Source organism: Aptenodytes forsteri, unplaced genomic scaffold (assembly GCF_000699145.1).
Source record: "Aptenodytes forsteri isolate BGI_AS27 unplaced genomic scaffold, ASM69914v1 Scaffold255, whole genome shotgun sequence".
In the NCBI taxonomy this organism is placed as follows: Eukaryota; Metazoa; Chordata; class Aves; order Sphenisciformes; family Spheniscidae; genus Aptenodytes; species Aptenodytes forsteri.
In genome coordinates this window covers 7327279-7349845 of record NW_008794888.1, presented here as the reverse complement: position 1 = coordinate 7349845, position 22567 = coordinate 7327279, and positions in this window count along the sequence as shown.

The following is a 22567-nucleotide window of genomic DNA, read 5'->3' as shown; positions in this document are numbered from 1 at the left end:
GCACCTAAATCAGGTGGGGATATATGGCTCAAAAGACACCCCTGGACCTGCACAGCTAAACACTTCCTTTAAAAAACTGCATCCACAGAGAGGACTCTAAACACCTGAGTGCAATCCAGTCTAAAGGAGATGCATTTTCTGTCCCTCATGTTCAGACGGTGACACTGTGCAAAGAAGGAAATCAGGCCTTACTGAGCCAAAGGAGAGGTTGTGAGAGGGATGCTCACTTCAGAGAGTGGGATTTGGTTCTAGTTCTGGCTCACCACACCAAGCACAAGACATACTTTTCTCATTTAAGAGCCAGGACCCAGGGCTGGCTTCTTCTTACCTACTGCCAGTCAGAAAACCAGCAGTGCTGAAGTGTCATCTGTAAAGTCATAGTCTTGGTGCAGCTCCTTTTGCTGAACATCAAGTTTTCAACTCCCCTGGGCATGGTCAGGTTTTAGTCACCTCTCTGGAATATATATATTTATTTACATAACACCTAAATCTCCTCCGACTTTCTCACATTGCCAATTTGTTTTGGGCTTTGTTGACAGACACTTGGAGGTCAATTATAATTTTTACATATAATTATAAATAAATATTTGTCCATAGAGAAAATTACCATTCCTGTAAGACATGAATATGCAACTGCTTAGAGTGTAGTCAGCAAAGATTAACATTTATTTTTTATTATTACTCTTGCAGTTCTGAAAGCATACACGCAAGCTCATAGAAACTCTGCTATTCTGTAATTACAAATAATAAAACCATGTTGTAGCTGGCAACTGTGGAGTGGTCACAGTAGAGTTAGCAAAATAACTCACAAGAGTATTGCTCTTTTATGAATTAGAAGGCGGAAAGCAAAATGGGATGAAGAGATTTCATAGCTACTTTGGCTAATTGATAGGAACGCTGTCAAAATTCATTGAGTTCATGGCATCATGCCAAATAAATATATATATCCACCTGTGCAAGCACAGATATCTCAAAACTGAGATCTTAACTGTGGTTCTTCAACTAAATCTTCTCCTTCCACACACTGACTGTTCTAGATAAAAAATCAAGAATTCAAGAGGAGCCTGAAGACAGACTGCATTGGTTGTAATTTACCCATGGCAACAGCAGGTTTTTCAGTTTTTGTTGGCTACATATTTTAATTCCACTGACATAAGAAGCAGGTTTTCCATGGATTCCATTGGAGCTATAGTTTTTACCCATGTTTTCTTACATATGTTGAATATTGCCAGATCTAGATAATGGACTTGGGCAGATGATTTACTTCAAAAGGGTGTTTGAATTAAGCTGGCTGAGTTTGCACTGAAGCAGATGAAAAGTGCTCATAAGATCTGTTCTGCTATTTCAGCTCTGCATGGTGTGTTTTGGTTTGAGGTGCAATGGACAGCAGCAGGGGGACAGGGGTGAAGGATAACACCTGTGTTGCTGCAAATATCTTGTCTGACCTTCTCCCAAAGAGTGTTGCAGGAGCAACTAGCAAACCAAGAAAGCCAAAGCTGAGACCCTCCTGCTGCAGCTGCCTGTTGCTGATTTGTCTGGGCCTTTCACTTCCTCCATCTGTTCAGCAATGTCTAATATGGTAGAAACTCTAGCAAAAATGGGCATAAAAATATATCTAGATCTACTTTGTATTGATGCAAATGAGAGATTAAGTTCAGGCAACTATGAAAGTATATCCTTTTTGGAAACAGGATCAGTGATGCTTTGTGTTACACTCCCTATGGAAACAGGGTATTTACTTTTAAATGTCTTTCCTATTATCAGCCTGTTAAGATATCCAAAGTTTATGAAATAATATAGCGGGGGGGAAATTGCTTGAACTCCTGTTACAAAAAAAAAAAAAAAAAAGCCAAATCACTTATTTATCATTTATCTGCTTCTCTCAGCTGTCAATCTAAATTTCCTGCCTCCACTGATCATATTTTTGCTGTCTGTTCCTTAACAGATTTTGTTTTGATTGCTTCTGTTCAGATTCTGTCTGTCATCTCAGTGTCTAAGCCGACCATATGTTAGCTTGACCCACTACCAAAAAACTTCAGTCTGAGTTCACTTGAGAAGTTACTCTTGTTATTATTTGAAGATTTACTAATTTGTCAATGGCATCTGGTTCTTTACCACCTGCCCTGAAATCTGCTCTTGTTTTTTCACTACTGGGAAAAAATAATAATAATTTCTGCCTTCAAATACATTCAGAAATAACAGATTTTCCAGCCTTTCTTTCTACCATAAGGTATATAATAACAAACCAGCATCTTTGTGCTACTAAAATGCTTTCTATCTGAGATACACAATGGGGAATAGTACTATTGCCATTTTGTTGCTTCAGAAATTGAGGCACAGATGAACAGTCTGATTCAGCTGACGTTAGTCAAAAGGATGGTGGTAAAATGAAGACTGCTTCCAAGCTTATCATCGATGTTGGAGAAAGAATTAAACTTTCTCCTTAATCTTTGGGGCTGTAGAAGTCAATTAGAGAGAAAGCATAGCCAGTCTTTGAACGCTGCCCCCTCTGACACTCTCTCTACTCTTGGTAGAAGCCACTCTCTCCTTTGCCTCTCCTGCAAAAGCAAAAGAGGGGCTGCTGAGAAAGGTCTGGAGACCCCCCACTGGCTATTTTGCCTATCTGTCCCTAGCATTGGCCTTGAGTGGAGTGATGAACTGAGCCACTGCCTCCTGACTTTCAAGCTCATGGCATAATGACAGGACTGTTCACTCTCACTGAACGAAAGAGACACCCAGGAATGAGTCTGTAAACAGGGGGGTGCAACTTCCTTTCTGCTGCTTTGACAATGCCCCAAGCTTTGCATTTTTAGTCATTCAGTGTTCTCATAATAATCTCTCAAAGCTTACATCTGAGCCTCTGTGCATGAAAATGAGACATCTACAGCTTGTGCCCAAAGCTGCTTTCTTTGTAAGGAATTGTCCATCTTCCTTCTTTCATTCCCTGCCGAAACACTGCTAAATATTGTGTTGCACTGAGCTTAGCCCTTCAAAGCAGAGTGATAGATGAGAGTCATAAGTGCTGAAGATACCCCTGGGGAGGCAGAAGGAGAATGTTGTGCTAGAAACAGGTAGTTATTATTTGAATAATGCAGAGATGTAATTTGAAAACTCATTCTCACTGTAGTGTTGACCTGGAGATAAGTCAGGCCATATATGTCTCTCTTGATCAGGGTTCAACATTTGTTCCTATATTTTTACTTGACTTTATAATTCTTACCGTTTCCCTTCAACTAGCTGAATGATAAGAAGTGCATTTGCTAAACAGTTGTGTTGTTTGTGTTATCTCTCCACGCACTCAGAACTATAACAGGATGTTTATCTACTGAGGAAAAACCTGCTTCTCATTTACTCTGCAAAGCACTCCACTGCCTTCACTGTAACTGTAGCCGCAATTATCATTGTTGGCATCCAGAGATAGTGATTTTTCTATTTACACTTCATGCCTGGCCTTTGTGAAGTTTAATAAATGAAGTCAGCAGTTACACTATCATTTGATAGACTCATCACCTGATAGTAGCTGCTGAAATATGCAATAAATAAAAGTCCTAGAGGGAAGGAAAGGGGTTAGAAAAAACATTTTATGTTTTTTCAAAGAGAATTGCATTTTTTCCTTTACCCTATGTGAAGAAATTTAACTACAGTTTTTCTGTTTTGTTTAGTATTTACTTTCTTTTGTTATTTTATAAGAAGTCACCTTCAGGAATTCATTAGTCTAAGCAAAATTTAACTCAGGATGAGGGATGCAAAGCAAAAAACAATAATAGAAAGAGTGGCCTGGCATTTTGCTGAGATCTTCACTGGCAGTAGTTGGGTAGGGCTTGTGGTCTGTTGATAGAGACACATTAATTCAAAACATGCCTCCAGCAGTCTCCACTAGTAGGGTTGTTGTGATGCTCCTTTGGTGGGCCTTAAAACTAGCCTCTCCACAGAGCTGGAAACAGCCCAGCCAAGATGAGGTAGAAACGGTTCGGCTTTAACAGCAGACACAACCAGAGCCTCTGGAGGGAATCAAGTCTTGGTAGTGGAGCAGTCCTTTCTATTATGAAATCAATGGCAAAGATCCCATTTCAGCACAAGGCTGAAGACAGCTGAATTTTACCAATTATGCTGAGGATTTGCCTTAGTGGGTTTGCTCTTTGAGCCAGACAGCAAACACTATCATGACTAGCAGTGTTTGCCTGGTAATAAGTGCTGGGCATAAACTCAGATAGACTATTCACCACTAAGCAAATAGTCATACCCTCCTACACACATGTATGTTTATCCTGGTACTCCTCTCATTATGTTTTTCAAGTAGACAAGTGACAAAGTCATTGGAAGTTTTCAGCTCACTGGTTGTGTTATAGGTTCTCTGTAGCAGGAATTCAGAAAATACCAGTTCTAGTCACTGCAGAATCTTAACGAAAAATGTACATAAGTTAGATGAAAATTGATGAAAAAAAAAATGTTGATCTGTTTTACTATAAGCAACTGGAATGGCCGCTGCAAGTACCAAACACACACACATTTAGAAGAAATACAATGCATAGGCACCGCTGTTATTAAAGCTCCTAATAATGAGGAAGCGTCTGAAATGATTGTGCAGTTTAATTCTGAATAGTCTACTTCTCAGAGCTGTTTGATCTTTACCCTCTGTAACATATTCTATCTCCTGGAGATTCCTGGATTATTTGACGGGGTCTTTGCAAAGCTTTCATTTGGGGAGAAACGTGGATAGATGTGTGTTCTTCCTCTCAGCCCCCCACCCCAAGCACAAGGAAAAGAGGTGTTTGTGGACTTGGACCTAATGCGATTTCTGTTCCTTTCCTTTTGAGACTTTATGTTTGTTTTTCTTCTTCATGGTGTTAAGCTTATTAATTTCTTTTTCTGACTGCTTCAAGGATATAATGATGAGCACCAATCCAATATTTTGCTCATTCTTTCTTTGGTCACAAACAGCAGCAGCCTCTGCCAGAGAACAGGTGTGTTTGGTTCTGAACCCAGGTTCTCTTCTGCTGGAGAAGCTTTGCTTCTTCAATGCTCTGAGGATAAGAGCTGCAACTGTGGGCTTAAGCCAAAAATGGTTGCTATAAGCTGAATGTTCGTTACTTCAAAAGGACTCAAAGGAAAGGCCTTGATGAACTAATAAATCCTAGGAAAAGTAGTATCCCTCTTCCCAGCAATACACTCAGAGATGGCCCCAAGACCATCTTTGCAGCTGGGGCTAGTGATAAATAAAGCAGTGATCGCATGGCCCCCTAGTTTGCTCTGATTCTTAAAAACATTTAGGCACCTGCTCTTTACATAGATTTCTAATTCTCAGCCAACTAGTTAACCTTCCTTGTCAGTCAGACCTTCCTGAGTCCCTTCTTCATCAAAGCAATGCACTAGATGCCAGTGACTACAAATATGGCCTATAAATATAAATAAAAGATACATATTTATAGATAAGATGTGTATGAATATAAGAAAATATAAAATAATACTAAATATAAAAATGGTCCTGCCAGCATGGGCTTATCACACAGTTGTTTCCAAACTGTGAATTTTCTCTGCTTTCATTTTTCTCCTTAATGAAATGGAAAAAAAGTGGAAGGGCTCGAAAAATAAATAAACAACGGCATGCAAAGCATTGCCAAATCACCCAGAGTTTTGTGCAAATTGTGTGACCCATAAAAAAAAAAAAGATTGGTCTGTGTAAGTTTAGATAACCAGAACTCAAAATACACTTAAATAATAATAATTTAAAAAATCAGCTGAGCCAAAATGTTCACAGCCTAACTTGAGTGAAATGTACTATACTTCCAGTTTTCCTAAAACAATTTGTTTTTTAAACACGCTTTTTAACCAATGATCCCCACAAGGCATTCCCCAGTAATCGTTCTGCCGGTCTCAGATGAGCTGGGAGCAGACACAAGCTCACAGGTGAAGGCAGAGAGCATGTGGAATGGCTTATCTCATGTGTTAGGCAGCTGGATGTCAGTTCTGCTTCCAGCCCCGCTAGCTGCCAGGCTGCATCGCCAGCCATGCTGTGCTCTGTCACAGAGTGGTTAATGGCAGGACAAATGCAACTGGTGTATACAGATGTATGCTCCCCTGGAGCCAAGATTAATGCCTTCCCATGGTACAATATGTGCAGAATTTATTATTTTCAAATTCAATCCTTTTTATTATTTCCCAATGGAAAAGCTGGACAGAGCAAATAATGCTTGAAAAGATCATAATTAAAATTAGATACCTTTTTTTACTACTATGAAATCATGCTACAATATCTTGTGATCACTAAATAACTGCTAAATATGTTTCTCTGTAGAATGAAGTAGGTTGTGTATTTTATTAAAGAGAGCTGAGCTGTTAGGAAGAAGTGTTATAATCCTGAACAATGGTTATACTGAATATTGTCAAAGTCACCAAAAGTTTACAAGAGCCTGTTGTTTTTCTTACGTGAGTCTGTTCTTTTTCTTCTGTGAGTTTTGGATCAAGGCCATTATGAAACATTGTCTACTGACACATCCCTGTTCCACAGAGAAATGGCCTTGCTGATTAAACAGTCATTTTCTGCCTCTGAACTGAAACTTGTACATTATGGATGATCTGATTGAAAGTTTTAAGGTGAAATCCTAGTCACTTTTATATCAATACTAAAGCTGCCGTTAAACTCAATAGGGTTAAAATTTCTATCTGGATCCTTCAGGGAACTTTGGATCAGATTAGAATGTTAAATCTAGCCCATTCCCAAAACAGGCAGAAAAAAATTGAGAACACACACATGACAGGAAATTCAAAGTTAACATAACTTTGATGCTTAACTCACCTTGGGAGCCTTTATTTTTAGAAACGACTAAGATAAGGAAAAGATGGTGCCTGTTGAGCCTTAACAGGTTTTGTCATCTTGCATTGCAAAGTTACTTAGATCTTAGGATTTATATTATCTGTGAATATCAGTGCCAGGTTTGCAATTCTAAATACTATACAGCAAGAAAAGCTGCTGAAATATCGCCTGTCTTTATGGTGCTGAAACATGCAAGAGTGTTTATGAGATGTCAAAAGCGACTCGAACAATACACCAAATGCTAATCAACAGAAGTCATCATAGTTATTTTTTTATTGCTCTCTACATCAGCTTGTTTTCATAACACAGACATTTCACTTTATGCAGGAACAGATGTATTTGTGACTATTTGCACTGAAATATCCAAACATTACAGTAAAGCAGCAATTTACAGTTGGCTGACTGTGTCTCATCTTTAGTATACAATTAGTGAACAATGAAAAACTCATTATCTTCTTATTTCATTACAGTCAGGGAGGCAAACAATTAAATTTCGTGGTTTAAAAAAGATAGAAACAAACAAAAAGCATCTTGACTTCCCAGAAAGAACAAAGTGCAAGTCTTTCCATCAACAGCACTTGAATGAAATTCATCAAAGGGGTATGCTCTTAAATAGAGTTCCTCTTAAATGCTTTCTCTTAACTTTCAGACCGAGATAGAGAATGATAGAGAATCAACTTATACATCTACCACCATCAAGATACTTATTAATATATTATAGGGTGGTACATGTGTAAAAAATATAGGAATCTAAGCATCTCCTAACTATTTTAAAATATTCTTTTCTTTTTATCCTTTCAGACTTGCTTAGTGTTTGACTTAGGCCATGAAGCATGGATCTTTGTTTCTGTCTCAGCATCTCTAAGTGTTGCTGTTTCATTGACCAAATAAATGACAAAATGTTGCCTGAATCTTGAAAAAGTCATGTATACAGAAGTTTTCATATTGCAGAAATGCATGAAGATTAATTTATCATGGAAGAGTAACTCAATTTTAACAGTTTTAATATATGAAATTTCTCATATTTACTGTTTTTCCACTCATGCTTATGTTATTAAAAAGAAATAAAAAAGCCAGCTCAGTGAAATCTAGGCATACCACCTATTAGTACACAGAAGTCTGTTCTGTCTTTTCCTCTTATCTCTAGCTTTCCATTAGTCATTTTGTCCATCTTTCCTCTGATAAAAATCAAAAGTCTAGGAATCTTCACTGCCAGTATCTAGACTTTCATATTTTGCTTGTGAGGTAGAGCAACCGAGGTGATTCCCAGATTCAGAGGTCAATCTGCACCACTTTTTTGTCAAATGACAGTACTCTTCTTCACGCTTTCTCATATGTTGTAGCTAGTGTAGCTTGAATTTAGAATCCGCATGGTAGACAAGGATTGATCCTTCTTATGCAGGTCCATCAGCACTGAATTTCACTAAGCTATCCGCTCATATAGTTCAATGCTCTGGAATATTTTCACTTTTTTTTCCTTTCTTTCTTCTGCCTCATCTGAAAAAAAGGTTGATGAATTCATGGTTTTCCTACAGTCCAGACTCTTCTGTAGTATACTAAACAATACATGTCCTAAAGTCCTGATTTCTTAAAGGTTGTTTGATCTCACTGGAGCTACTTATATGTTTAACATTGAACAGAGCCAGAGGGTATAAAGCTGCTGTAGTTTGCAACATTGCGATAGATCTTTTCCTCTATGACTCAGGATGGTAGAGAAAAGGATGTTCAAAAGCAGAATGAGTTGTCAGTTCACTTACTTCATGTTGATGTTCACAAAGAATCAAGAAGGCTGTAAGGATCTAACTTTCTTTTATGAATTCAGGCTTACTTCTCCCTTTCACATCCTATGTCATTCTTCAGTTATTGTTTCACCGCTTAATATTGACTGATCCTGCTCGCTTGTTGCCTTTCAGCTTTCATAAACATTCTCTTTTAAAGCGTTAATTCTATCATTTGAGGAGACTTGCCTGTGGATGGACATCTTGCTAATAGCTTCTTATGCAAAAGGTGATGCAAGACATTTTAATTCCATTGTCTCCTCTCCCTTAATTGTCCCTTACTCTGATAACATCACTAGCAAAAGACTGAATGTTAAATTTTGTGATGCTATTTGTATATAATATTTGGTCTGACTAACTATAAAAAAAGTCATATCTTACTCCCAGTTAGGGGTTATGAAGCACTAAGAAGTTCTCAGGTAAAAGGAGATGCAGTAAGGTAAAAGATGCTAATACTGAACCCCACAGTAAAAGTCACATCATTCTTTAGTACATAAAATGAGCATGTCTAGGTGAAGACCTCAGTGAGAATTAATCTCAAAGTAAGCATCTAATCTCATCTACTTTTCCCATCGTAATCAGAGGAGAGAACTAGCATTGTGAAGGTGAGTCCTTCCGTGTGTTCTGCAATGGATAAATCTTTCTCTATCAGTGCCTATTGATATTGAGGGAAGATTGACAACTCTTTCTCTGCTGTGATTATTGACAGAGAATGACTGATTAGATTCAACTAGGTGCCTAACTTTCAGATAACAACAGATTAGGTGAGGTGAATTCTTCCTTGGTGATGAAAGAGCAAGTATAAATTTAGGATGATACACCATGACTCTTCCCAGTCTGGGAAAAAGTAGATTGTTGCAAAGAGTAATTTTTGATAACAAAACACATATATCAGGTTTACATGATACTGAGGAGAACAGATTAGATTAATTCATGAGGTCCCTTCCTTATGTCCTGTTTCTATACTTTTTTTTTTCCTGAATGACAGAAAACCCACAGCAGTTGTTTTGAAGACAGATACAAACATCAGAGCAAAAGCTACTGAAACTGACACTGATTAGAGCTGTTCAAAGTCCCTGTCCCATGGGAAATGTTGACATTTTGACATATGTTTTCTTCTCAAAATAGGATGAGAAAGGTTTAAATATCAGCAATTGTCATGGTAATAATTCTTCACAAATGCTGAAATGAAGAACAAATATTTCATTTTGAAATAGCTATACTTTCAACATTCCAAAACATCATTTGAAAGGTTTCATTTTAGTCTCAGGTTTTCACATTTAGCATACATATATTTGTGTGTGTGTGTATATATCTCTGTGTGTATGTATATTTGATGTTGACTTTTTCCTTTTGAGAAGAAAATAATGATTTCAAAAATTCCTGCATTTTTCCAGGAAACTCCTCTGGTCACTACATTTGGTCAGTCATAGTAATGGCACACCGGCCCCTTTCCTAAAGGGAATCTGGACTGAGTCAGTCACCATGATAGAAAGATAGCTGCCTAAGACAGAACTCTACCAGGAAACAATTCACAGTTTGGTTGTGAAATCCTTCTTTGTAGTGACTACATATCACCATCTTTCATTTTACTGACCTAACAAGGGGCAGGGAATAATCTAATCAATATCTCACAGGAAAACTTGCTAAAAGAAATTATCATGATAGCTAAAGAAATGCAAATAGCAATTTTATTCATGTGGTGTTCTCCTAGCACTTTCATGGTGCTTTATACTAAACCAAAACAGCCTGTTATTTCAAGGTAGAGATAAAGATATATGTATATTTATCTGTGTGGTGCACTCTACAAATGTTTTTAAATCTTAAATACTATCCAATGTTTAAAAAACCTAATGTAAATAAATAGACAGCATTATTAAGGCAATAATGATCTTTTAAAAATTGTTTTAAATGAAGAAGTCTTTCAAGTGTTACTTATGAGAGGAGGAAGTATTACAGGTCTCTGTGCTAGTGTTAAGTACAAGTTAAGGCTGAAAGACCTCAAATACACACATACGCAGTTTATAAAATAGTGGCACCTTTCCTGAACTAATTTATTGACTATGCTCTGAGACACAAGACCTATATTTTGTTTTACCAGTGGCCCAGTAGCTTTTTGAAACTATCATCAGTGATATTGTCTCTAGGTCTCTGTTTGCAGCTCCTATCTGGAGCTAAATTCTGGTGTGAATTTATATAAACCTGCTAAAGTAGAACTTTGAAAAAGCATTTAAGACACTAACAGAAGTTAAGGATCTACTTTCATAGTATTTGCAGGGTCTGAAATCATTGAGTCACTATTATGTATTAGTTGCTTGAGGTTAAAGAACCCAGAAGACACTTTTTAAGCTTCCTGGCTTTATGTCTGCCTTGTTTATTTGGAGCCTGAGTATTTTAGCATATGCTGTTTCCTTCGCTCTGCTTAATACCTAGGACACCAATGGCCCCTATGGCTCAGGTTACTGGCTGCAATTGCAAAAGATGTCATTAAAAATACAGCAGGAAATCAATTTGGTGACTTTACATTGGTTCATAATGGACATTTCTGCCTCTAGCTGTGGATTACCCTAGAATGTTTCTGAACGAAAGAACATCCTGTGAAACCCAAATTGTAACTGATCCAAAGCCAATGAATGGCAATAAAAAAATTGTTACTATTTTTATTGGGGTTCCAATCCACACCTCTATGCCCCAACCTTCACAACTACATTAGCCTGGGATTTCTTTTATTTAAGTTGCAAAAGAAAAATACTATGTGTCAAAAAAGGTAATTTGAAACAAGCGGACAACAAAAGTTTAGTATCGTCAGTCCTACACAGTGATATATGCATGTTTTAAATTAATACAGTGGGATGCCAATTTATTTGATGCAAAAACCATGTGATGGCACATTGTTATTGCAATTTCCTGTCCTTGAAGCAAAGCATTAACCTGCATTGTGACAATGTAAAGAAAGCACTACAAAGTAACACCATATATTCTTTTTCAGATATTTTTATTTCAGAGAAAATATATGTGTAAAGTGGGAATGGACTCACTGGATACATGTTTCACCCATCGCACCATTTGAACACCCAGCTCTTACTGGAGAACTAAGATGCCAAAGGAGTAGTAGACATCTCATTGTTGTTGGAAATAGCTGAATAGCTGTGCAGTGACTCTCAGTGACTCAAAGATTCAAAGCAGTCATTCAAAACAACAAAAAAGTGACAGCATTGGTCAGACTCATGGAAGTAGGTTTTGTCAGGGATCTCTGCCTAAGAAAATTCAGATGCTTTACAAATACTTGGGCACCAATCAAGAGAGCATTACCAAAATAAATGGGCATTGTCTTGCTTTATCATTCTGATCCTACAGAAAACATGAATAATCAAAGCATAAAAAATATTTTCCTGTATTATTTCCCTGACACTGATTTGCTAAGGGTTGAATAAGAGCACCCTAGACCTCTAAGAAAAGTAATTTTGTTGCAAGAACTGTGCTTTCTTATGAAGAACATGGAGGCACTAAGCAAATTTCCTTCAGTAACTGCTGGAGCTTAGGAGAAAACAGAGGCTTGTACGTGTTTCGAAGGGCTGTGAAAATCCTTCCGATATGACCATGCAGTAGAGCTGGTAGCCACAGTAAGGGCTGGAGTCACAGATCCAGACACTGCCTAACCTATTCTACAGCAAATGGGCTGCGAGTGCTCTTCCAGCACTCACACGGACCATACACAATGTGAAAACTGTTTATCTTCTATCCACAACACTCATCCAAAGTAATGTAGCATCCTACCTGCAGCCAAGCTTGAACAAATCAAGGACCAAATTCTTCTCACCCATCAGTGAAGTCATCTGTGGCATAATCTGTGCTTTCTTAAAATCAAAGCAAATTTTGTTTCTAAGACGGATACACAATATGCCAAGGAAAACCTCTTGGATTGGAGTGCAATAGTGCAACTTGGTGCAAGGATGTTGAGTCTTAGTTTGTTTTGCTCAAAGAAAAATTACCCCTTAATAAGAACAATAACAAACAAGGCTAATTATGGATGTATATAAACTGCTTGAAATCAAACTGTAGGATTCCGGGTTGAAACCTCTTTGTTCTGTAGACATTACACATGTACCAGAACATGTGTCTGATGTCTGACAAAGTGCTAGCGTGGAGGGCAATCACAGATTATTGCATTTTCACCACTGCACAAAAATGAGGATTTTAAATTATAGAATATTGTTTACATAAACTCTCTTAGCTGTCAGCCTTGCAGATCAAAGCCTGTTCCACAAGAGAGGACATGCTTCCCACAGACTGTGTTGGTGAAATCCTTCCTATCCTACTAGGTCAACCATCTTAGAAGTAGAAGGACTTCTTTGCCTGCGGAAGTGATTGTTCAGCCTGCATGGTTTGCCCCAGCATCATCCTCTACACAGAAACAAGGGCTTAGTGCATTAGCTGTGCTGGGGCTTTGCTCCGAGACCAGTGCTGAAAATCTCTGCTTAGTATTGCTACGTGTAGATTTGGTGTGAGAAGAAAGAAACAAAAGATTGTAGAAAAATGTAAGTATAGTATCTTAGTTAACACCACAGATTAAAACAGAAAAGCCACAACAATTAATTTCCTTTTATTTCTGAATGTATAAAGATAGTATCTCCAAAATACCATATGTAGGCATGCCAAGGATATTTGCATACTTAAGAAATATATGTGTGCCTTTGGTTATGTTTGTATATAAGCACGGAATTTCAGGTTTGATTTTATATTTTTTACTAATTTTTTTGCTCCTTTTAAACATTTTAAACATTCTTTTTCTGAAGGAGATAAATCAACACACAGTAGTAACAAGAATTACATTTTTCTTTACTTTGTAACACAGATTTTGGTTTTGTCTGTAGCACTTTAGCTCTCATATGTAAGTGGATATTGCTAATCATCACTGCAATCTGAATTGTGGTGTGTGAGTGCAAGCGAAGCTGAAGAAATAATAAGAAACCCACAATCCAGCACCAGGCAAACAAGGACTGATGTAATTCTCTTACCAATCAAAAGTGCAACTGTGCAAGCACATATACAGAGAAACACTGCCACTTTATTAGCTATAAATCCAGGGTTTCTATGATACAATCCTTATCTGTAACAATAGTAATTTCCCTTTCCTATGTATACTGGCTATTGCAGCTTATCCTGCCCTGGGTTGCTGATAGAGGTGGATGAACTGGTTCAGATGAAATTAGAACTGACCTAAATTTTCACCCCAGGCCTGAAATGCATTATTATCCATGGCTGAAAAACTTTTGATATTTTCTCTCTTTTTCTATATTTCCAAGCGGTTCAGAAAAAAAAGCAGCAAACACTGAAAACTTCAGAAGGAATCAAGCAAGCAAAAAATGCTAAATTTGCAAGATTTCACAGGTTTAATCTGAATAGATGTTCACAAAAGCATTCAGAACAAAGTTCACCTGTGGAGGTGTACTTTCCTTTGGAGCGATAAAGTTCTTTTGAAATGAATGAATTTGCAAACATTTCTTCCAAACATTAAAGACTTTAACAGTCAGTTTTCCAGTAGCTGATGAGTTTTGGGTTAGGTGTTTCTGGAAATCCAAAGACTGACTCTACAAGCGAAAAAAGTAAGCATCCAGCTGTTCCAATCTAGGATCTGAAAGCAATACTTTGCAAAAATGCTTATTGTCAGCTGTGCTGCACTTAGTTTTAGAAATGAACATCACTACCAAAGGGTGTTCTCATTCCCAACATTCCTCTGCCTGAGGGTATGCTCGTTCCACATTCCCAAGGTATGTTTGCAGCTCATGTAGTAAGATTTGCTTTAGATCTAATTTAGCAAGTGCAGGTAGCAACAAAAATGAAAGAAGAACTACACAGAGTCTGAAAGTCAGCACCGGGATTCTGGGTACTTTCTTGGCTTGCTACCACACAACAGCCTGCGCTGCTGTATTGTCATAGCTACTGCTACAAACTAAATGATGGAAACTTATGTCTCCTGTAATTGCAATGCTGAACTGCAGCATAGGTAGACACCTACATCTCTCTCTCCCTAGCAGAGCCTATGAGTGATAGTGTTCCTCCATTTCAATAAGAACCAGAGATTTAGGGTTGTGGATGGACTGAATAGCCAAGAAACCCACTCAAAATGTATTATCTCATAAACTTTTGACCCACCAATGTGAGCCACAAGGCATCAGAATATCTAACCAGGGGCTGAAATGTGAAAAGCTGCAGTTTCTTCCTGAATGACTTGCTGTGATGGATAGATCACATCATGGCTTTTCTCTCTAGCTGTGATTTTAAAAGGTGGTTTCTCAAAGTCAAGCAAGGAGCAGTGACCTTGCCTAAGAAGGATGTGAAAGAGAGATTGGTTTTGAGTTGCTGTCCCTACTAATGGCTGCAAGGAGCATCAGCAAAAGAAAAGCTTGAGAGGGAAGGGGAATTTCACATTTGTTCTGCTTCTTCCTGTTTCCTCTTCTCTTCTGTGAAGTGGATATCCTTCCCTGAACTTGGTGCTTTGAAGCTTATTTTGGACACTGCTCTGCTTTTAATAGGAAGAGCTGAGAGGCCATTACTGTCAGGAAGGGTTTCCTCCCACACACTATTAACAAATGTTGCTTCCTGTCTTTCCACTTTAAAAGGGTGCACACTGTGACCACAGAGCTCATGTTCCCATTCAGCACTTATCTTATACCACGGTGCCGCTAAAAACTCTGTGGGGCACCACTGGAAATAGAGAGATCTCACTGTCACATTTCTCCCTTCGCGTTCCCAGGCCAAAATCATCAAGCAGGTCAGGATTTTCCTGAAGGCCAGGAGACCTTTCCTCTGAAAGCAACTGCATGACCCAAAGTTAATTCCTGACTCTTCTTGCTTATGCTTCATGGCTCAGTCTTGTTAATTTAGACTGTAACATTTCAAATGCATTAGTTAGCTCTTGATTATGTCTCATTCCTGGGGCAGAGCCACAACACTTGTGGTTAGTTAGGACCTGAAAGCACTACTCTAATTAGCACTCCAGCTGTGCAGAAGGGTACTTTTGTGGGGACGGAGTCAGATGGCTTTTGTGGAAAGAGATGTGATGTGTTCTTCCAGAGGTAAAAGCTTGTATTAAGGTCCTTTTAAAACAAAATGTCTTCCTCTCTCCAGATTTCTCCCTCTTTTTATGTGCTGCCAGGTGCTCTTCTGTGCTTCAGTGCTGAGTCACACAGGCTCTGCCTAATCCTGAGTGCCAAGTGACACCATCTGACAAAATGACACATCACAGTTGGACTGAAGATGTCTCTGGTTTTCCTGAGAAACAAAAGAGAGACGGGACTTTTATGGTCCAGCCTGGTATTTTGTAATTCTAACTTGCCATTGACTCCTAAGAAATGGAAGTGCCTGCCACTAAAATGCTGCCTTATTTGAGGTGTTACTGGAAATGTGAGCACAGATGCAATGGAAAGGAAGGATGTTTTCTGCATTAGTCACTGGCTTGGGAAATCTGCATTGTATTCTTGTCTGGAATCAAGTCCCTAGTGTTATCCTGGGCAGGTCATTCAGCCTCTCAGTGGGTCTGCTCCATGTCTGTGAAATGGCTTCCCAAATATGTCCTCTCTTTTTATTCTCTTTTGGCTATTTAGACTGACAGCCCCTCAGTGGGAAGCCAGGCTATGGCTTAATGTTAGCACAGCACCTAGCCCAGCTGAACTTTATTTCTTGCGTCTAGCTGGTACTGCACTATAAAGCAGTAATTATGTGCCCATGCAAAAGCTGTATTAAAATGATGGCTTAAAAAATGAGGACTTGAAGTGCTCCTTAAGGATTTAGAGCGTGCCCCTTGGTGGAAATACATTAAGATGATGCCTTTAGAGTATCTTTTATTCCTAGAAGACTGCTGTTTTCTTTCACACAGAGAATGAAATGAGCTTAGAGAATGACCCAACTGATCAATATTTTTTCCAGCCATTGAATCAGTGGATGTTGATTTTGTCTTTTATTTTCTTCTTTTTCCCCTGAAGCCTACCCAGAGCTTGCAAAGAATGAGTGATTGATCTCTTCATACAATTATGAAGTTCTAGGGAACTCTTAATCAAAACATTAAATTTCTCCAAAAACATGAATTAAATAATGTAAGCATTATACTCCTTAGTATCAACAGAGGGGGCAAAACTTGTTTTCCATATAAAAGAGAGAGCTTATGGCATCATGACAGCTACATAGCAAGTCCTTCTGCAGTCAGGCAATAAGGTATGAATGGATGCTCTTTTGTGTGATACAGACGCTGGATGCACAACACTGTGGAAATTAAATATCCTGCTTTGGAGTATGAAACCTAAGTTGCTTTTCCTTTATCTATGGTGTGGTTTCTTATGAGCTTTCACATCCTGCTTTACAGATCACTTGTACTCTAACATGTCATATTTTGCATCTTCTTCTTACTCTCAACTTTGAGAAACACGGGAAGACATTAATTTAAATGATATGCTGCAATCTCTCCTTCCATCCCTGCTTTGATGAAGGAACGATTAGTAGATATTGTCACTGATTTCTGGAATCCTGCATTTAACTGAATGGGATTTTTTTTCTCTTCAAGGCATGGTATCAGCCTTTCTGCAAACTTACCTGGATTGTGGTTACCCTTACTTGACACTTTGCAGATTTTTGACCTTATAACACTTTTGCACTTTTTTGGTTTAGTTTCTTTCTGTTTTCTAATGAAGATTGAAAATAATTACCAAAGTTACAGTTGGATCTATTTCCTTCCCCTCATTTTATTGCCCTCTTCAGTCCTTTCTTCAAGGCATTGCACACGAAAATAAAAATATTCAGAACTGGCTTTGAAAAGCATTGCTAATATGTATTTGCAAGTATTCACACTTCTTTTCTCCCTTCTGACTTTATGCAATACATATTGCTTACAATATATCCCTTAATCCAGGTCATAAATCAAGGGATTATTCTACCCCTAACAGCCAAAGCTATTTATTGTTTTCCTAAAAGATAAATGAGGAAATAAATAAATAAACAATGCAGTCAAATTCCCCTTGGGAGGGAATCCAAAACATTGATTTAAAAATGAGGAAGGAGGAAAGTCTCTGAACCTGCAAACAACTTCTAAATATCATCACTAAAGAGCCTGCAACTTTTTAAAAGAATGAAATAAACACAGATGGATGAACAGCCTGGTTTCCAGTCAGAGGGAGAAGTGGTTTCAGATGCCATTGCAGAAAAGATAAGGTGGGAGATGTGAAAGTGACATTAAAAAGCTTGATTTGAGGGCAGGAGCTGTGGAGTAGATGGCTATCTCCTCCATAGCACTGAGTGACCAGAAACAATGTGAGTGAGCAGAGGAGAGAAAAAGAAAAGGCTCCCCAGATTGGTGGTCAGGGCAGGAGAGTTGTGCATAGGAGAGCAGTTCACATACTGTGCCTTGAAATGCTCTGCGATGTGTGTGTGATACTGGGGAGAGGCTGACCCAAAACCTGTGTAAGCTGCTGGTTGGACTTGTGGCTAGCAGGATGCAGAGAAGCAGAACATCTGCTGTTCTACCGCAGACATTTTGTGCGACCTTGTCAGGCACATCATGAAATCTGCACTGTACAGCCAGCTCTTAGAGACCATATTTAGTTTAATTCATCATTTGTTACGAACTTGCATGGTGTTCAGTCTCACACTTGCTTATTTAGCAGTGTCCTCTCTAATTATGAATGGTGTTCAGCTCAGTAAACTTCTATCATTTATCTAAGTTATAATCTCTGCTACATTTTTTTTCTGTATAGAAGCTACCAAACACTTGTGACTTGACAGGAGAATTCAGATGCCATTTGCCTAACTTCCTGTTGAATAACTAAAAGGTTTGATCCCCTTTCATTTTGACTCCTATCAATGTCACCTCCTCTTTGTCTACCAGTTCTCTTTTCTGTAATAAGCTAGCCAGATCTTCACAATGTAGCCCTGATGTGGTACTAGTTTCTAACACAGAAGTAGAATAATTTCTACTGACTCTTGTTGGTCCTAAATTCTTTTGTATCTCTTAATTTCATCCAGAATTTTTTTTCTTTTTTATTTCCAATATTTTAATTTCTTCTAAAGGGCTTAGACTGTCTTTTATTTTTTCCCCTTCCTAATACAGAAAGATTAGATTCCTAAGGTGAAAAAGAAAAAAAAAGAACCACATTTCATAAAGACTGACATCAAACTGCTTACAGAAATGCCTTTCAGATCAGTTTCTGCTCAGCTTCTGGACCTGCAAGCTCAGGTAACTTGCCAATAGAGAAAGCAAATAGATCCCTCTAAGGTACCATCCAAATGAGCTAAGACTCCAGTCTTCACAAGAGCTACATGGCTCCCACTGCCCATACATTTGGTATGGCGGACGTTTTCTGTGCAGAAGCATCATTACAGTTTTAGTGTCAAAGCATTAGCATAATCTGCCATGACTGGAAAATATTAACTGTTGATGTTTACAACCCCGACCTCACTGAAAATGACGTGGCTTTTCCCATGGATTTCCCTTGCACTCTTGCCTCACAGCCATTGCTGAAACTGTGCAGGAATGGGAGAGCAGAAAGGGGATGAGCAGAAGTGTCCTCCTGTTTAAATTGTTGCCAACAGCATGCTTATGTCTGTGGTACGTTCTTGAAGGTCTTTAATATTTTACAGGACAAAATAACAGTTTACCACTTTTTAAATCTGTTCTAAGCAAGATCAGTTTCAGTAGGGATTGAATTCTGGCTTTTACACCATCAATAATATTAAAAAGCAAAATACTGCAGCAATAATAAGCTGGCAGCAAACACTGGGCACATTTCAGTCACTTAACACCATTCTTCTCACTCAGATCAATGCTTTTCTCCTCCTCCTCTTCCCTGTTTCCCCTTTCCTACCTGACTATGCATATGTAACAATCAGCATGTTCACACCATCTTTTAATAATCTTAGTGAGTAGAAGTCCTGAACATTTATAATCATCTTCTCCTTCCTCTGGATCTGTTATTTTACTCTTTGCATGTGCCTCTTCTTTACATTCAATTATTCTTTTCACTACATAGGTCATCCATTTGCTTCTTTCCCCCCACTCTAAACACATTTATTGCTAGGTAGCTCACAGCCCTTTGGGTATACATTAATTTACCTAGGAACACTTTCCATTTCTCCTCTGTGTCCTTTACCTCTGTTCCCTCATTCCATTGATTTCAGTGAACACTTATTGCATGTCTACACAAATTATCTCCGCTGAAATTCAGTGTCTTTATTTATTATTATTTTTTACTCTTTTTATGGCCCCTATTACTTATACCATACATTCTCCTCCTTTCATCTATCATCAGTTTGTGTTACAGTAAGCTAATCATGAATTGCCTCCCTCTTACAATTCTTTTTGATCATTTACACGCTGCACTGTGTGTAGAAAAAACTCCAAGAAGCTGCCTACCAACTACTGGCTCTCTTTACATAATAGCAGGATTGGTTTGAAAAATGCTTATCAATTTTTTTAAGGGGAAGTAGTTTTTTTAAAAAATTATGATGTGTTTTCAGGATGCACGTACTTCACTTAGGAAGTTTTTGTTTTCTCTTAGAAAACTGAAATCCTTTTGGGATAGTTTACACAAAAAATCAGTGTGCTATGGGAAACGTAAAAACATAATCTCAACATTGTAGGAAAAATAAATCAATTTTCTGACCAATTCACTCTCCTCAAACATAAATTGCCTTTTCCTGAAGACACCAAAACATCCTTATTGAGAATGTTTTTAGTGATATTTACAGCTTTTCAGGTAACAAAAAAAAAATTACTAGGGAAGATCCTGACCTGATGTGAATCTGTTCTGTTAAATAAATGGAGTTTTTTGATCAGGGAAGGGTCTGGCTTGTGGTAATCCTGTGAATCTTATCATTTTAGGCTAGACTGATTTTGATATTCTGTCTCATGTGATATAAATGTAACTATTGGCTGTAGGGTAGAAAAGAAAAGAATTAGCCATGATGGCTAAAGATGAAACTCTTAACTGAAGCTTTCAGTATGTTTGTGAAGCTCCACATATTATTGGAATTGTTTCCTCAAATCTAGATGAACTGTCAGGTGATAAGAAAAATTACTTTGTTGTGGATTCTGTTACCCAGCTTGGTCTCTGGCTATTGACAGGCAGCGGATAATTTATCATCAGCAAGGACTGGTGAAACGCGATGTTTCTAATGAACTCAATTGATTTCATGCTCATGGGGTTTTACGTTGTGTGGTGGTTTAGCTCCCTAACTGTCCTTACACTGACTAAAATGGTGTTACTCTGTGCTATCGCTTTGGATCATAACTCTGGACTTGCGTTATATATGCCAGAATTTATTTTTTGTTTTACCCAGTGTTATCATAACATTGCAGGCCCACAAGAAGTCGAAGCCCTGCTGCGGGCCCGTGGTGAGGGAGGTAGTTCTGGATTCAAAGGGTAGGGAGAAGCACACAGATCCAAAGTGATGGGCCCACAGCAACTTCACATGGGTAGAAATAGGTAACACTCTCTCCTGTCTTCCTGAATAAATTAGTCACCTCATGCATGCCTCACTGATGCTCCTTCCCAGCTTATTGTTGTTTCTTCCGCTGCTTATCCACAAGAACATCTTGGTTGCATTTCTCTGACTCCTAGCTACAGAGAGAGTTGCTCACTTTAGTTGTATTTTTTGTCTGCCAGCTTTTCTGTAGATTCTCACTGCAGCTGTATTTTTCTTCTCTCTTGCTCTTCGCTTGTGCATGGACTCTCCTAAGGATACTATATATTCATTATGAGCTAGAGTTACTCGTACCGTAACTCTCAATTCTCCAAAGCCCAAATGTATGACTCAGGCTTCTGAAATAAGTAAGAGAGACCTAGGGCAAGGTACACAGCAAAAATAGCAGTGGGAATGATGTGAGATTATTAGATACATATATTTTTTTAATTAGAGATGGTCCCAAACCAAATCAGTCATTCCCAATGCACTGAAGTGTTGGGCGAGTTTGATATGAGATGTGAGTATGAACTTTGCAGTTCAGCCTCACCTCTAATTTTAATATTTATACAGTTTTCTATAACCTCACCTCTGAAGGTCAAAACTGATAGCCAGTCATCTAAGCAGTGTAGGTTTTTACAGCCAGCTTTTGTGGAGCACCAAACAGCTATATGGTAAAAATGATTGCTATGTTTTATCTAGCTTACTAAACCAATGAGAGTTTTTAAAATGAGCATCTTACAGGGCTAGACAGTAACACTACGAGATGCCCTGATGAAGAGGCAGCACCAACTGCCCCTGGAGTCCCAGGAATCAGTACATCCAGTTGTGACTTAGAAAGAGTCGTAATGAAACCTTTATCTTCTTGCTCGTTCTGTCTCTGCTAGCAGTGAGAAAGTGGAGTCATATTTGGGGGGAAAAGCATATATGCTCAGTATGAAATGGAAATAAGAAGCATAGAATTGTAATCTGGCTTTAGGACATTCAGGCCTAGATACCTGGGTGGCATATTGTGTCCCTTCACTGTCCTCAGTTCCAAAGATGGTATACAGCATCTGGAATGACTAGAAGTGGTGCACTGCTTTTAGCCAACTGGGCCACAATAAAAAATGAATCAAGTAGCAGTGCTCATTTCTGCTATATTTTCACCTTGCCATCATATCAATCAGTCCCTGCCAAGGCTGCCCGTCTTCAGTTACTCATTTCATGAGCACATTAGGATGTATCCAGGCTCTGTTGGAATGTGTAAAATGGGAAGTCTTTCTAGGAACTCATTTGCAGATGTGTTGTTTGTCCTTCTGGGGCTGTCTGTACTTAGGGACAACTAGAGGAGGAGGCCTGTGCTCTGGAAGTTAGAAAGGTGTTATGGGATTGTTAACCCAAAATTGCTGCAGGCAGAATTCCTTCGCTTGAAAGTTTGAAGCATGATGTTAAGTTTGAAAAATGAAGGAGTGTGGTGGTGGTGTGGTTTAACCCAGCAGGCAGCTAAACACCACACAGCCAATCGCTAACTCCCCGCCCCCTC